The sequence below is a fragment of the Drosophila willistoni genome, unplaced genomic scaffold (assembly GCF_018902025.1).
Source record: "Drosophila willistoni isolate 14030-0811.24 unplaced genomic scaffold, UCI_dwil_1.1 Seg30.1, whole genome shotgun sequence".
NCBI classification, from domain to species: Eukaryota; Metazoa; Arthropoda; class Insecta; order Diptera; family Drosophilidae; genus Drosophila; species Drosophila willistoni.
The window spans coordinates 38,405-52,626 of record NW_025814254.1 but is presented as its reverse complement, the minus strand read 5'-3'; the positions used below and the strand labels follow the sequence as shown (position 1 = coordinate 52,626).

The 14,222-nt window shown below is 39.4% G+C and overlaps 2 long non-coding RNA genes across 2 annotated transcripts; both read right to left on the bottom strand.

The window, feature by feature from the left end:
* Positions 1-309: 309 nt before the first annotated feature.
* On the bottom strand, positions 310-1,022 carry LOC124461280. The gene is made up of 3 exons (XR_006955001.1): positions 585-1,022; positions 423-530; positions 310-368 (listed from the first exon to the last, which is right to left on the bottom strand). It is a non-coding gene; the product is annotated as an uncharacterized LOC124461280 (long non-coding RNA).
* A 12,150-nt stretch (positions 1,023-13,172) lies between these two features.
* On the bottom strand, positions 13,173-13,510 carry LOC124461281. Its single transcript, XR_006955002.1, has 3 exons — positions 13,450-13,510; positions 13,318-13,395; positions 13,173-13,263 (listed from the first exon to the last, which is right to left on the bottom strand). It is a non-coding gene; the product is annotated as an uncharacterized LOC124461281 (long non-coding RNA).
* Between the last annotated feature and the right edge of the window lie 712 nt (positions 13,511-14,222).

Sequence of the window (14,222 nt, the reverse complement as noted above, 5' to 3'; positions counted from 1 at the left end):
CTTTGGCCATACAGCCAGGTACTGCTGCCTTCCCCCGCTCTGCTCCGTCTGTGCTGGCCAGCACAAATCCGACAAATGCGCCTCTCCTGATGGCCAATCTCCAAAGTGTGGCAACTGCGGAGATGGCCATAGAACCACCTATAGGGGCTGTGCATTTTATAAGGCTGAACTGTCAAAATTTGTCGTTGACCAGCGCCCAGAGCGGCAAGAAAGGCAAATGAATCATGAAAAGGAAAGAAAATTTGGGCATGAGACAATGAATATGCAATCTAACGCTAACAAAAACTTACCTGAAGTCCATCAGCAACCATCTGCACCACCTCGCCAGTTGTCCTGTCCAGATTTCCGCTCGTCTAATGCACAAGTACCTGAAAATAAAACAAATCGTAAAATAAAATCAACTAAAATCTACAATTGCTCACCTGAAAATACACTACAGCAAACAGCAGCTCCTTGTACAGCGTCGTATGCATCGTCTCATCTACGTCGTCCAGCATCTCGTCAAGCTAGTCCGTCTGCAGCTCGTCCATCTGAAAATAAAATAAAATCATTATCTAAATCTCCGAAAAATCACAAAAACTCACCCGTTAATCCATGTCAGCCAGCAGCAGCACCGCCTGCGAGTCCTCGTGCAGCATCTTGGCAATCATCTGGGCCATCTCGTCCTCTGCTAGCGCCTGCACCTGGAAAAAAACACAAATCGTTAGAAAAATCACCTAAAATTCACACAAACTTACCTGCAAATTATAGTCATCAGCAGCAGCAGGTCCTGGTCCTCAAGCAGCGGTTTTCGCTAAAAACTAAATGTTAATCTAATGTCTTATTGTATATTTTTTATTTAGTATTAATCTAGTTTTAAGATAATTTTAATCCCCCGCCCCTGCTGCTGTAACGGCCTTTTAAATTTAAATTTTTGCTATATACCCTTGTAGGTGAAAGGGCAAAAAATAAAAAGCGGCCTCAATCGAAACACTGAGGCCAGGCGGATCAAACGCCTTACCTTAAAAAGTGGGGTAATTCAAGGTCATGTGAACGCGCAGAACTCTCCTTGAAGGGCTGACGAGAAACTGGACATCCTGGCGACGGGTGGTCCTACTCATTTCCCACACGACCGGCGAAAAAATCCCTCAGCCATTGACTTTGGAGTTTATTCTGGAATAAACCACAACAGATTAAGTACTCAAGCTATATGCGAACTATCCTCTGACCACTTACCTGTTTTTGTACACATCACGATGGACCAGCACCCAAACTTACTTCCTGACAATCGAAGACTTTTGCCTGTAGGATCTAACATTAAACTGTTCCAAAACACCCTCAGCGACTCCCTCCACCTAAATATGAAAATCGAATCTGGATTAGACATTGAGGACGCGATTAATATCTTCACAAACAATAGTCACCATGCTGCAGCCCTGGCCACTAAACCTCTACGAAGGGACCTGCCAAATACGAATCGTACCGAATCGGAGTAGCCATACCTATAAATAAAAAAATGCACAAATTATTAAAACAAAAAAATTAAATAAAATTGATATAATGCCTCTCACGAAACTTTGAACGTAAAAAAACATTAAAATATACTAAACAAAGAAATAAGCCTATTAAAAAACAAACACTTAAATAAAAAACTATGTAAAATAGACTCCTCTGATCGGTACAGACTCCACAAGCTGTGGCAATTAACCAACAAACTAAAACGGCAGCCCCTTCCTAACTGGCCTCTTACGATCCCTAGCGGAGTAGACAAGAAGCATGCATGGACAAGATCACCTGAAGAAAAAATGGAGCTGTTTACTGACCAGTTAGAGAAGGTTTCTCTCCCAACTTGACAAATAGCTCCCTTACAGGGCCAAAATCAACGAGGAAACAAATGCCATCCTTGCCCAAAAAATGCTCATGGAGTATGCATGTAAAACCCACCACTCCATCGCTAGCTCCTCCGCCAACTTTGACTCCAGCAACTCACCTTTTGTCAAGCCCATCACTCTCTCTGAACTAAAAAAAGAGATTGATAGCTTAATCAACAAAAAAGCACCAGGTAGGATCAACAATGCCCTAATCAAAGTTCTCCCACTCAAAGCTATCATCTTCTTACTCAAAATATACAACAGCATCCTACGTTTTTGCCACTTCCCCCTAGTGTGGAAAAAAGCCATAGTTGTCATGGTAAAAAAACAAAAAAAAACAATTTCTGAAGCTAGCTCGTATCGCCCCATTAGCTTGCTTCCTGCTTTCTCAAAAATACTTGAATCCATGCTTGCCAAGAGGCTCCTTAAATGTAACCGTCTTTCACAATCCATACCTAACCACCAATTTGGATTCCGCAAATTTCATGGGGCCGAGCATCAACTAGCTCGCGTTACACAATTCCTCCAGAGAGCTTTTGAGGACAAACTGTATGGATCGGCTATATTCATCGTTATTACAGAAGCGTTTGACAATGTTTGGCACTGCGGTCTGCGTAACAAGTTGATAAAGCTACTACCTATTAACCTATACAAAGTTCTGGACAGTTACCTCAAGGATCGCACGTTCTCCGTTCGCGGTAACCATGGTAGTATGTCCCGGGATGGGAAAATTTTAGCAGGAATCCCTCAGGGTAGTGTTTTGGCACCCCTGCTATACAACATATACTCGTCAGACTCGTCAGACATGCCAATTCCAAAGTTCATAATTGAGCCTGTGTAGTGCCCAGTTTCTGCCGTTAGATTTATTTTTAAATTTTAAGGAGTTAGTTTGTATTTCAGTAAGTGATGGGTAATTGTGTCGATGAAAATAATCAGCTGAGCTTAGAAGTTCGATAGTTTTATTAGTGCAACCCTAGCGAAGTGGCATCGTGCGCGATCACATGCATTGGTCACACTCTTTTCTGACGAACTTCCGCCCTGGCTAGACGCCTAAACCACGCTGCTCCTCCAGAAATATATAAAAATTTAAATCTGAAATTTTCTTGGCCATCAAGCCGAATTATTAATTAAATACTAATCTGGAGCATCTAGGACAACAACTATTATAAAGTTTTGTGAATCTTATTATCGTAAGTTAATTTTTGTGGATATTAAATCTTTGTAAGTTTCTAATGAGTTCTTTTGGAAACTTAGCCCTAATCAAATTAAATGCTGAAAGCCTAAGCAAGGAAGTTTATATTTGAATTCCGAGAATTTGCCAGGGATAATTTTTGAGACACCGTGGGCTCAAAAGCTGCACACCGTGAAGGGCACAGAGACATTTCGACAAACACGTGCAGCTTGGAATAGCCGCCCGAATCGGATACGGGCAGAGAAAGTTTCTTCGTTGCGGATTGAGAGTCCCTTAGACCGAATTTGTACCATAGGAATGCCAGACGCTTGATTTAACCTAATATTTCATTCCTAAGCATCATCCAGCGGACGACGAAGGCCTTCGACGGACCGGACGGATGGGTAAGTCATAAGTTCTTGACATAAATCATGATCGTTCTGGTATTTCCCTGTTTGTATGTAAAAAGAATACGAGTTCAGTGTCAAATAATCAGCAAATAAGAAAAAACTCTCTCAAGTACAGTAAAGCTAAGAAGAAAAGATTAAAGAAAAAGAAAATTGACAATCAGTGTTGAAAAATTGAAACAATATTAAGAATCGCCTTTGACTGTGTGAGCGAGCCTACAGTTATTTATAATTAGTCTCGTAGTTTAAGTGGAAACTTCCAAATTCCAATTAACCTTTTCATTTTTGAATATCTATAAGTTTATATATATCCACCTTACAATTAAGATTCACAAAACAAAACATATTATCCCTAAAATGGCTTTTTGGATGCCTGAAATGATCCAATTATTTAATTTGATTACCGTATATTATAAGAATCATCATTTTAGTTTAGTCGACTCGGATTATGTTTCCGACTTATTGAAGTATTTTGGTATTCCGTAACCCTCGTGAATAAATATCATTTGTAATGTTTGAGTAAAAGTTATGTGATCTTCCTTGTAGCGAAATGTGAGCGGTGAGCTGAATTATTTTGGGATTTTCCAGAATCTTGCGAAAGGAAAATCATTGGTTGGGAGGGTTTAGACGCGAAGCTATAATAACATCCTCATAGCTTCCCTATTCGTGCGATACTAATATACCCTTTTTCTCTATCCTTCTAGTTCATCTCTTTTGGTTAAATAATTGTGTAATATTCGTGCTCTAGGGACTTTGTTTTATTTTATGTACTACGGGTGTATTGAGTAATTGCTGGTCCAAAGAACCCCCCAAAGACTGTTTGCTAGCCGACAGCCAGAAGTCCCACCCGGACCAAACTTCTCGATACACGAAGCCCGTAGATGAGTTGGCTTTGGCCTAATTAGTGGTACTCTTGCCCATCATAACATCTGATGATAAGGGACTGCGAGAGAGACTACCAATATAGGCTGAACCTGACCTCTTCTTGGATCAAAGAAGATTCTTTGACTAAGAGGGGATGTACATGATCTGGATTCATTCCGGGTTGTGTACATTACATAATTTTGGCGCCCAACTAGGGGGCTTGTTAGACTTGTATACAGTTTCTCGGTTCAACCGTGTTTCTTTATAGGATTCAGGCTGAACTGAAGGGTTCAAGAATTTCAGGTTCCTTTTTCCTTCTCCTACTTCTTATTCTATCTCTTAATAAAATCCCCAGCCTTTTTATCTATCCTTTGCTATCAAAAATTTTTATTTTCCTTTCATTTCGCTTTCTTTTTGTATTCACGGATAGTTGGTTGAGTGACTTATTCATTAGGAATGCAGATATTTGGAGAATCCGAGTTCTGACCAGTGATAAGGCGCTTAAGCATGAATCGGTGCATATACTTAGAAACATATACAAACTCTACAAAATATTAACAGACGTATATTATAGGCTGTGTTTTTCTTGGAATTCGTCAATTTTGATTGTTTCGATTTTACGACCAGAAAGCACAATAGGCTTGTGATGTCGGCGTTAGCATTGTAGTTTATTGATTCCATTCATTTCTTGTAATTACAATAGAACAAATGCTTCAGCGGATGTCAATGAATTGACTGCTTGTTCATCTGGAACTGCAGAGATTTGGCTAGGCCCGAATTCTGACCGATGATACAAAGTGAGTTCAGTTTATGATGTTGGTTGAAATTAGTCTTTTCGTTTTGGATTTGATATAGATGATTAGGTCTAGAACGACAGGATTTCTCTATCCCTTCACATATAAATTTCTGAGATTGAACTATCCATTAGTTCAATTCTCCCTCTATATTAGTACCGCACCTATAATTTTGCTCACTCTCACTTTCAAAACAAGGAAGATAATCGTTATATGATATAATATATTAAAACAAATTAAATAAAGTATCTAAAGTAATTTTTGTGGAAAAATAATCAAAATGCCAGTAATTCGGAGTAATGAAGAATTGAGTGTGCTACCAGAAGCAGAATGTACAATTTGCTTGAAAGCCTTATTAGAAACAGAAGAGCTTAGGATTACTAAATGTAATCATGTTTTTCATCAGGAGTGTATAGAAAATTATATACAAGAACATCAGGAATGTAATTTTTGTAAGAAACTATGCCACCAGAAAGATTTAGTCCAATTTATAATGTCAGATCAAGCCGAGGGTCCCATAATTAATAAAAACAGGAAGACCCATAATACTAGAGCTCAATCACAATCAAGCAATGTAGCATCTCCGGCTAGTCAGTTAAAATCAGGAGGTAGAGGTAGAAAACCCAAATCTTCTACGGCACGTAAACCGGAGAACTCGAATCAACAGCGTTCAGCTCGGTCACAGCAACAATCAATTTCAAATCGAGCAGCTGAGATAAATGTTAATTCAATTTATGAGAGAATGGAATATTTAATTGATCAGAGATTAGGAAATTTGAATTTAAATAATTCAGTTGGACGATCTAACAACCACGATGATCGCGTTCCAACCCCAAGATCAGATTCAGTATCACACCATTATATTAATCCTGGAAAAGCCGCCCAATTAGTACAAAGTTGGGGTATTAAATTTGATGCGTCTCCTAAAGGTCCTACAGTATCAGAGTTTCTATACAGAATAAAAGCATTAACTGTAGACAACTTTCAGAGTGATTTTACACCGGTATGCAGAAATTTACACCTACTGTTAACCGGAAGAGCCAAGGAATGGTATTGGCGCTATCGAAAAGAACATGACGAAGTTATTTGGGAAGAATTTTGTATGGATTTAAAACAAGAATACGACGATTTTAAGGATGATGATTTGATTCTTGAAGAAATACGTAACCGAAAACAAAGGAATGGTGAAGCATTCGATGTTTACTATGAAGACGTAATGACTTTGATATCGAGATTGGTAATACCTTTGGAGGAAAAACGACTCGTACATCAGCTACAAAGAAACCTGATTTCAGAAGTACGAGAAGCTTTATTATACGTTCCAATTGAATCGGTATCTAAACTTCGCCAGTTGGTACACCGCCGAGAGCAATTTCTCCGTGAAGAATCAGGAAAACGCATTACGAAGTATACAAATGTTAGGAAGAATATCGCTTTACTCGAAGAGACAGACGAAAATCCCGAGGAAGAAGACATTCAACCGGAGTTAAATGCAATTCACGTCAAGGAAAAGAAATACATTTGTTGGAATTGTGACATCGAAGGACACAGATGGGACATGTGCTTAAAAGAGCGCCGCATTTTCTGCTACGGATGTGGAAAGAAAAATGTCTACAAACCACAATGTGAGGTATGCCTATCCCGTTCGAAAACTCCAATCAGGGCCCATCATTCCGTCGCAGCCGAGTGGACCCTCAGTAGATGTCAAGAATGACACAGCGACAAACAACATAACACCAGATTTGACAAATAAAAATCAGCCGTATCCCAGACTACCATACCATCAACGGCTGCAAAACTATTTAGCGATTCGAGATAAAATATTTGCACAGGAGGTTGCAACTTTCCAGTTCATTAGAAGTCGCTCAACCGAACGTCTGCGTCGCTTTTGGAAGAAAGTGAAAGATGTCCAAAGACGAATAATAGCGTCTATGATTAACGAAGCCGCAGATGGCCGTTTCTACGCTCCAGTAAAGTTTCTCGAATTTTCTGAGCTTGGTCTATTGGATACTGGAGCCAATATCAGTTGTATCGGAACAGATTTAGCAGCAAAAGACTGGACGAAATATCCCGGATTTTCGACTATTGTTTCAAGTGTGGCAACAGCAGATGGGAAAAGACATCCAGTTACCGGAATAATAAGAACAGAGGTGCAATACGAAAGCAAGCGAAAACCTCTTTCTCTTTTTATTATCCCGTCATTAGCAAAACGAGTTATTTTAGGAATCGATTTCTGGAAATCTTTTGAGTTATGTCCAGAATTTTCATACCGTTGTAAGACTAGCATATTAGATAAAAATATTCACTCGATTGATGACGAAAAGAAATGTTTATTAACCCCAGAGCAAGAAAAAAGATTAAACGATGTTATTCAATTGTTTCCGGATTTTAAACAACAGGGATTAGGCCGAACTCCACTTATTGTTCATGACATAGAGATCAAAGAAGCAACTCCAATCAAACAACGCTTCTATCCTGTGTCGCCAGCGGTTGAAAAGTTGATGTATAAAGAAATCGACCGAATGTTTGAAATGGGAGTGATCGAGAGAGCCAATAGTCCTTGGAGTTCTCCTATGCGTCTGGTTATAAAACCCGGAAAAGTGCGATTATGTTTGGATGCAAGAAAAATAAATGAAGTCACCAAAAAGGACGCATATCCGCTGCAAAGCATAGATGGAATTTTCGCGCGACTGCCCAAAGCAAACTTTATAACAAAAATTGACTTAAAAGATGCCTACTGGCAAATTGCTCTTTCAGAAAAATCCAAACCCATAACAGCTTTCACGATACCCGGCCGCCCCTTGTACCAGTTCACTGTAATGCCATTCGGATTATGCAACGCTTCGCAAACCATGGCACGATTGATAGACGATCTAATTCCAGCAGATCTGAAATACTGTGTGTTCGGATACCTAGACGATCTCTGTGTGGTGTCAGAAGACTTTGATACTCATTTAGAAATTCTAATTCGTATGTCTCAGCAATTTAGAAAGGCAAATCTAACTTTAAATATAGAAAAAACAAAGTTTTGTGTTACAGAAGTGCCATATCTGGGCTATATTATAGGAAGAGGAGGAATTTCAACAGACCCTGCTAAAATAGAAGCAATAAAGACTTGGCCAATTCCGAAAACGATAAAGCAAACCAGAGGTTTCTTGGGTGTTGTTGGTTGGTATCGTAGATTCATTGATAATTTTTCTGATATTACATTTCCGATAACCCAATTGCTAACTAAGAAAAAGAAATTTTTATGGACACAGGAAGCTCAAATTGCCTTCGAAAAACTTAAGGAAAAGCTTACCTCTGCACCGATCTTGATTAATCCAGACTTCAACAAGAAATTCTTCGTGCATTGTGATGCAAGCAACTATGGCATCGGAGCAATGTTGGTACAATTGGACGAAGAAGGAGCTGAGAAGCCTATAGCATTTATGTCGAAGAAGTTAACAACAGCTCAACGAAACTATAGCGTAACAGAACGCGAGTGCTTGGCTGCTTTGGAAGCAATTGAAAAATTCCGCTGCTATCTGGAACTACAGGAATTCGAAGTCATAACCGACCACGCCAGTTTGGTTTGGTTGATGCGACAGTCAGATTTGAAAGGAAGACTCGCGAGATGGGCCATGAAGCTGCAAGGTTATAAGTTTGAAGTAAGTCACCGACGAGGTCAAGATAATGTAGTACCCGACGCCTTGTCCAGAATCTTTTCAGAGGATTTGTGTGCTTTGGACGAACTCCGCCCCTTAGTCGATTTGAACTCTCCTAGTTTCAATGACGAAGAGTATCAACAACTAAGACAGAAAATTGAAAAAGAACAGGAAAGATACCCGGATTTGAAAATAATAGATCAATTTGTTTATATACGCACGGAGCATGATGATGGAACAGAGTCCAGTCAAGTCAATATTTGGAAATTATGGATTCCACAAAGTTTGTCAAGAGAAATTATAAAACGAGCTCATGAAGACACGATATCTGCACATGGCGGAATGGCAAAAACTTTGGAGCTCATACGTCGGACATTCTTTTGGCCTGGCATGGTGGTACAGGTGCGTGATTATATACGGAACTGTGAGACGTGCAAGTCAACGAAAGCACCTAACCAAATCTTAAAGCCACCAATGGGTAAGCCCGCAGTATCAGAGAGACCTTTTCAGCGATTATATATTGATCTTTTGGGACCATATCCGAGAAGTCAACGTGGTCATATCGGACTCCTGATAGTGGTTGATCATTTATCGAAGTATCATTGGCTTCAACCCCTTAAAGTATTTAAGAGCAATGTGATTCAAGAGTACCTGCAGGATAATATCTTCTTTAGATACGGAGTTCCCGAGATATTGGTTAGCGACAACAGATCACAATTCAAGGCAAGCGAATTTAATGCATGGTTGACGACGTTGGGTATAAAACATATATATACAGCAGTTTATTCCCCACAGTCGAATGCCTCTGAGAGGGTAAACAGATCCATAATTGCAGCAATACGCGCCTATCTCAAAGAGGACCAGCGCGAATGGGATCTACACATACCTGCTATAAGTTGTGCACTAAGGAATTCGTATCATCAGAGTATAGGATGCTCTCCTTTCCATGCTTTATTTGGCTTTGACATGGCCACCCATGGTTCCCAATATACTCTTCTCGAAAAGATTAACATGCTGAATGAATCGAATAACGTGTTGCGAAAGGACGATCAGTTAGCACTACGGCGTAATTTAATCAAGAAGAATATAGCACAGGCAGCGGAGCAGAATGCAAAGGTATATAATCTGAGGACCAAGGAGGATTTCAAAGTAGGACAAGAAGTCTTTAGACGTAATTTTGGACAGAGTAACTTCCAAAAATGCGTTAGTGCTAAGTTAAACTTGTTGTGGCTAAAGTCTCGAGTTCGAGAGAGATTAGGAAACTGTTATTATGTGTTAGAGGATTTAAATGGTAAACTGCTAGGAACCTATCATGCTAAGGACATTAGGCAGTAACTGTCTTTTTTCAGGTTAATACTCCGAAGCAAGCTCTAGTATTATCCTGTGGTTGTAGTGCCCAGTTTCTGCCGTTAGATTTATTTTTAAATTTTAAGGCGTTAGTTTGTATTTCAGTAAGTGATGGGTAATTGTGTCGATGAAAATAATCAGCTGAGCTTAGAAGTTCGATAGTTTTATTAGTGCAACCCTAGCGAAGTGGCATCGTGCGCGATCACATGCATTGGTCACACTCTTTTCTGACGAACTTCCGCCCTGGCTAGACGCCTAAACCACGCTGCTCCTCCAGAAAATATATAAAAATTTAAATCTGAAATTTTCTTGGCCATCAAGCCGAATTATTAATTAAATACTAATCTGGAGCATCTAGGACAACAACTATTATAAAGTTTTGTGAATCTTATTATCGTAAGTTAATTTTTGTGGATATTTAAATCTTTGTAAGTTTCTAATGAGTTCTTTTGGAAACTTAGCCCTAATCAAATTAAATGCTGAAAGCCTAAGCAAGGAAGTTTATATTTGAATTCCGAGAATTTGCCAGGGATAATTTTTGAGACACCGTGGGCTCAAAAGCTGCACACCGTGAAGGGCACAGAGACATTTCGACAAACACGACCAGCTTGGAATAGCCGCCCGAATCGGATACGGGCAGAGAAAGTTTCTTCGTTGCGGATTGAGAGTCCCTTAGACCGAATTTGTACCATAGGAATGCCAGACGCTTGATTTAACCTAATATTTCATTCCTAAGCATCATCCAGCGGCGACGAAGGCCTTCGACGGACCGGACGGATGGGTAAGTCATAAGTTCTTGACATAAATCATGATCGTTCTGGTATTTCCCTGTTTGTATGTAAAAAGAATACGAGTTCAGTGTCAAATAATCAGCAAATAAGAAAAAACTCTCTCAAGTACAGTAAAGCTAAGAAGAAAAGATTAAAGAAAAAGAAAATTGACAATCAGTGTTGAAAAATTGAAACAATATTAAGAATCGCCTTTGACTGTGTGAGCGAGCCTACAGTTATTTATAATTAGTCTCGTAGTTTAAGTGGAAACTTCCAAATTCCAATTAACCTTTTCATTTTTGAATATCTATAAGTTTATATATATCCACCTTACAATTAAGATTCACAAAACAAAACATATTATCGCTAATTTGGCTTTTTGGATGCCTGAAATGATCCAATTATTTAATTTGATTACCGTATATTATAAGAATCATCATTTTAGTTTAGTCGACTCGGATTATGTTTCCGACTTATTGAAGTATTTTGGTATTCCGTAACCCTCGTGAATAAATATCATTTGTAATGTTTGAGTAAAAGTTATGTGATCTTCCTTGTAGCGAAATGTGAGCGGTGAGCTGAATTATTTTGGGATTTTCCAGAATCTTGCGAAAGGAAAATCATTGGTTGGGAGGGTTTAGACGCGAAGCTATAATAACATCCTCATAGCTTCCCTATTCGTGCGATACTAATATACCCTTTTTCTCTATCCTTCTAGTTCATCTCTTTTGGTTAAATAATTGTGTAATATTCGTGCTCTAGGACTTTGTTTTATTTTATGTACTACGGGTGTATTGAGTAATTGCTGGTCCAAAGAACCCCCCAAAGACTGTTTGCTAGCCGACAGCCAGAAGTCCCACCCGGACCAAACTTCTCGATACACGAAGCCCGTAGATGAGTTGGCTTTGGCCTAATTAGTGGTACTCTTGCCCATCATAACATCTGATGATAAGGGACTGCGAGAGAGACTACCAATATAGGCTGAACCTGACCTCTTCTTGGATCAAAGAAGATTCTTTGACTAAGAGGGGATGTACATGATCTGGATTCATTCCGGGTTGTGTACATTACACCTGGTCCAACAAATGGTGTTTCACAATCAACGTGAGTAAAACAGTTCATGTTCTCTTCTCCAGACGATCTACCTCACCTGCTGTTAAAGCTGCCACTGTTAAGTTTAATAACAAACCTATTAAAAATACGTCCTCGTGCCGATACTTGGGAGTCCTTGTTGATAGCAAACTCCTGTTTAAAACCCATATTGCCAAACTTTGTGCTCAAGCCAAGTCCACCTATACTCGCTACAAATGGCTCGGGGGAGCTAAAAGCCATCTTAGCACCCGCTGCAAGGTCACTATCTACAAGCAAATCTTAGTCCCTATTTGGACATACGCTATTCCCATATGGGGTAGCCTAATATCTAACACCCTATTCAAAAAGCTCACCGGAACTCACAATAAACTGCTCAGAAAGCTAACAAATGCGAACATCTATTGCCCAAACTCTGAAATTCAAGAAAAACATAACGCCAAACCTCTAGAAACTATATACAATGACGCTTGCCTAAGATTCTTTAACTCCATGTCTGACCATGACAACAAAGAAATTGAAAAACTTTATCTAAAGCCATTTATCCCTAAACGTTTGCCATGGCTTAGGTACTCAAAGCAAATAGATAAACTTGTCGCCTCACGAACGATAAAAAAAAGCCCAAACACCACCACTGATGCCACCTCAGCTCAACCCTAGCGTAACAGTAACTAACATAAAACTTCGCATTGAATCCAAGCTTATGGAGTTCTTCTCCAAGGCGCCAGCTCTTATTGCTGACAACTGTCACCAGACCTACAACAGGATCACTGAAAAGCAAGATGTTCTCAGAGCTAAGGAAGCGTCTATAGCTAGAAAAAACAGGCAGAAGATCCAGAGCGGACATTGAGGAAAAAATCAGGGACCAACCACTTGTCATTCAAAGGCTTATCCTGCCCCCCTTGGGCCAAACGAACAAATTCAATACACGGAAAATGAACTACTCGCTCTAAACATGGCTAGTCTGGAATCTGAGTTGCTCAAATTAATTGATAACAGCACGAATAGCACTGATGCTCTAAAAAAAAAGGAAAACTGATACTGCACCCATGATGTTCCTAACTAACAATCACTCTAACACCAATATTAATACTTCTGCAAACATTCACTTACCTAATCATAACGAAATATGATTTCAGGCGGCCCCTGCAAAGCCAGAATCCTGTCCACTATTCAGCTGCCTTCTTGGCCTGGCCAGAGGGCCAGTGCTCGACAGCTGTGCCTCCAGTAGAAGCGCCTCCTGCACTCTCTGCCTCGTTCTCAGCGTCTGCACCATCTCGTCAATCGTCCTGTCCAGATTTCCGCTCGCCTGATGCACCAATACCTGAAAATAAAACAACTCTAAAAATAAAACCAACTAAAAAGTATAAATACTCACCTTGTCCAGCGTCGTATGCATCGTCTCATCTGCGTCGTCCAGAATCTCGTCAAGCTAGTCCGTCTGCAGCTCCTGTATCTGAAAATATATTAAAATTATTATCTAAATCAGCAATAAAACACAAAAAATCACCTGAAAATCTACGTCAGACAGCAGCAGCATCGTCTGCGAATCCTCGTCCAGCATCTGGCCAATCCCTGGTCCATCTCGTCCTTCACTAGCGCCTGCACCTGGAAAAAAACACAAATCGTCAGAAAAATCTCTCAATAATCAGGTAAACTTACCTGCAAATTCTCTTCAGTAACCTGCAGCAACACCAGCTGGTCCTTCTGGCCCTCTACCTAAGGCTGCACCTGAAAAAAAACAAAAAATCAACAAAGAATCAAGCTAATTTAACTAAATACATATCTAAAATCCAGCCGCAGCCGCTAGCAGTTCCAACTGGAGCTCCTCCTGCATCTTCTGCTGCAGGTGATGGCCAGTCGGCCATTGGTGCTAGTATTCGCTTGAGTATTCGCCTCAACACAAAGAAAAAACACAAAGAAAAAAGCTCCGCTATAAATTGTTAAAAAATATAGTAAAAGTGGGAATTAATTGCCCAAATAAAAAATAGTGTTTCAAGACTCTTCACTAGTGTGCTACGAAAAATTGCCAATTTCCTAGCTAATTATTTAAATAAATGACAATTTAATATTTTTGTGTTGTTATAACCTAAAATGAACTGAGTGCTCAAACATAAAATCATATAAAGATCGCATCAAAACCCCATAAAACCAAACAAGTGAACAATTTTAACTAAAATTTTTTTTTTTAAATATGTGTTTTATTATATGTATGTAAATGTCATATATGTTAATGTTTTATATCGTAAAATTTTATCTATGTCTACATTTATGTAAGAGGCT